Source organism: Myotis myotis, unplaced genomic scaffold (genome assembly GCF_014108235.1).
Source record: "Myotis myotis isolate mMyoMyo1 unplaced genomic scaffold, mMyoMyo1.p scaffold_m19_p_18, whole genome shotgun sequence".
NCBI lineage: Eukaryota > Metazoa > Chordata > Mammalia > Chiroptera > Vespertilionidae > Myotis > Myotis myotis.
Window position 1 is genome coordinate 9,140,257 of NW_023416322.1, and position 3,334 is coordinate 9,143,590.

At 45.0% G+C, this 3,334-nt stretch overlaps 1 pseudogene; it reads right to left on the minus strand.

Moving 5' to 3' along the window:
- Window positions 1-2,352: 2,352 nt before the first annotated feature.
- Window positions 2,353-2,906, minus strand: LOC118673242 (annotated as a pseudogene).
- Window positions 2,907-3,334: the final 428 nt, after the last annotated feature.

Genomic DNA, 3,334 nt, shown 5'->3' on the forward strand with positions numbered 1-3,334 from the left:
TCCCGCATGGCCTTAGCCCCACCTCATTCTCAGACCTGGCCAATCATCGTTGGCATAGGGCTTTGAGCCAACCAATCGATGGGACTGCCCCGCCTCCGGCACGCAAAGCCTTTTGGGAGTTGTGGTTTCCAGCCCTCTTGCAGGCTGATGCAGGGTGGAGGTCAGGCAGGACTCCAGGCGTTTGTGCTTGATCTGCTTTGAGATACTGATAAATCCTTTGCAATAGGATACTAACTCAAAGAAGTGCTGGGGAGAAAGCAAAATAAAAGCTTGTCAAAGTTCATAAACGGCCGAAGTAAAACCAATCAATCACTGAAGTAGTAAAGAGTAAAACAATTATTGTGCACACACCAAAAAGACAGTTTGCAAAGACAGGAAGCATTTAAACCAAAACATGAAATGAGGATCAGGGTTAAATTGTTATAAAGCAGCTTATATAGTGAGAAAAGCAGTGACTATTCTTCAGAGTAATTGGTTGCAATATTAGAATTTTCAGTGTTTACTTCATATCAACCGTGGCAAACAGTTCAGGTTTTGCTTATGATTTTCAGAGGCATAAGCAAGAAATGACCCACGTCAAGTTAGTCTTGCAACATAAGCTAAATTGAGCTTGTTTGAATGACTAGACTAGTTTTACTTGCTCAGGGAAAATCAAGGCTGGTTTCTGTTTGGTTTTGATTTTTTTTTAAAAAAAATATATTTTATTGATTTTTTACAGAGAGGAAGGGAGAGAGATAGAGAGTTAGAAACATCGATGAGAGAGAAACATCGATCAGCTGCCTCCTGCACATCTCCTACTGGGGATGTGCCCACAACCCAGGTACATGCCCTTGACCGGAATCGAACCTGGGACCTTTCAGTCCGCAGGCCGACACTCTATCCGCTGAGCCAAACCGGTTTCGGCATGATTTTAACAATTCACCCGTTTTGGGCATTCTCTCGGCAGGCCAAGAGTATGACCAGCAGCATTACTCTTGGTGACCACCGCTGACCTAACCAGGTTGAAATATCTGATGTTTCCATTGGTTGAGTTGTCAGGCCAGAGAGCCATGAAGTCATCACCTTCATCATTTATGTGGTTATTGTTGGTTTCATTCAGTTGTTTGATCCTGATTGGGCATTGGGCATGTGAGTGGCTGCTGACAGGCATTTAAAATCCTTGAGAGTATGTAACATATTAGAAAAGTGAATGTGATGAATATGGGGCGAATAATAGCCAAGGATTTAACCAGCCAAATAAATGCTGTATTAGCAAACATATATCCTCGTGATAACTTATGACGGGATGAACATAAGAATATTTTATTTCAGGACATGGGTTTTAGGTGAGCTTCCGTCTAAGTTAGGCCTCTATAGGTTGTGAGCAATCAGGTAATCTAATGGGAAAACATTCCTGTGGAAACAAAAGTAAAACAAAGGTTAATAGTTTGAGTAAATTATAAATTCAGTTTCTGAGTTTGGAGAACAGCCAGATGAGATGAGTTCTAGACGCCGGGTTTGAAACTTCTTTAGATGGAGTGAGGGCAAGCAGTGCAATCTGATAGACTTTCCTGGTCTGCAGTTTGAATGTTTCTGGTGATCTGAGTGGCCCCCATAGCAATAGGCACAAAGATTGTCCACATATCAGCTGTTCTAGTGATCTCTCTAAAGTGAATACTCAGTTGTCCAGTTTCAGCTTGCATGGCTTTAGACAAAGGGCAGTTTTAGTTTCTTAGTGATTCCAGGTCAGAAGAGAGGGAGAAAATTGGGTATTAGTCTGGAGAATTCTACCTAAATGTTGGAGGAAACTAGAAGAATTCAGGATCTAGTACACACAACCTTGACAGGTCCTCTGGGTAATAAGAGTACGTGCCTCTTAAGGCTGTTGGGAAGATTAAACGAGTTAATATATGTAAAGCACTTAGAAGAGTGCATCGCTTATAGTAACCATTTCATTTTTTTGGTTATACCTGTCCATATTTCCAAGACCATTTATTGAGGAGACTGTCTTTTTGTTTGTTTGTTTGTTTGTTTGTTTTTTCAGGACAAGGAACAGTTTATCCTTACAGCTGAGCAAGGATGAGGCCACAGTCTCGATAGCAGCAGAGGCAGCCCGCTCAGCCCTTGCCTTTTGGTCTGGCAGCTGCAGGTGGGCCGGGTCATGAGTCAGGGTGACAGCCAGGGCAGTATCCCACCCGCCATGGGATCTGGGCTGGCCATGGGGCAGCGGTGAGCAGCAGCAGCAGATTACCGAGGGGGCGTGGAGTGTTAGTTGGGCTGGCTGACACCCATCCTCCCTTGGGTGGTGCTTGGTGAGGGTCTGAGGTGGGGGTTGGGGGGCCCGGACTGCGAGGTGGGGGCACCTGGAGCGGCTCAGTCGGCTGTGAAGAGGCGGCGGGAAATGTCCTCTAGGAGTGAGACGATGCCAGGCAGCAGGTTATCTCCTGTAACAGCGCTGCAGCCCTGGATGCACCAGTGGTGGCTTCGGATGGAGTTCAGCTCCAGGGCCTCGCGAATGGTGTTAGAAGACAGTGCCCCAGGCAGGTCCTGCTTGTTAGCAAAGATGAGGAGGGTGGCTCCAGCCAGGACTCCTCCACCAAAAGGCCTTGGAGCTCCTGCAGGCAGATGCATGTGCTGGCGGTCGGTGCTGTCTACCACCCAGAAGAGGTTGTCAGTGCTCTCAAAGCAGTTCTGCCCGTAGGACCGCAGGGACTTCTGGCCGCCAACATCCCAGATGTTCAGCTGAATCCCCGGTGCTCCAGGGTCTTGGTGTTGAAGCCCAGGGTCAGGGAGATGGTATCGATGTCTTCTCCATTGAACTTCTTGAGGATAGTTGTTTTGCCAGCGTTGTCCAGGCCGAGCATGAGCAGTCGCAGCTCCCGCTCTTTCTGCTTCATCTTCTTCCAAGGAGACTGTATGTAGGCCATTGTATGCTCTTGCCTCCTTGGTCAAATATTACTTAATCATAAAGGCGTGGGTTTATTTCTGGGTTCTCTGTTCTATCCAATTGATCTATATGCCCGTTCTTATGCCAGTACCAGCTGTTTTGATTACAATGGCCTTGCAGTATAGTTTGATATCAGATATCATGATTCCTCCAACTTTGTTTTTCTTTCTCAAGATTGCTGAGGTTATTTAGGATCTTTTTTGGTTCCATATGAATTTTTGGAATATTTGTTCTAGATCTGTGAAATATGCCATTGGTATTTTAATAGGAATTGTGTTGAATCTATAGATTGCTTTGGGTAGTATGGTCATTTTAATGATGTTAATTATTCCAATCTATGAACATGGTATATACTTACATTTGTTTATATCTTCCTCAATTTCTTTCTTCAGTGTCCTATAATTTTCT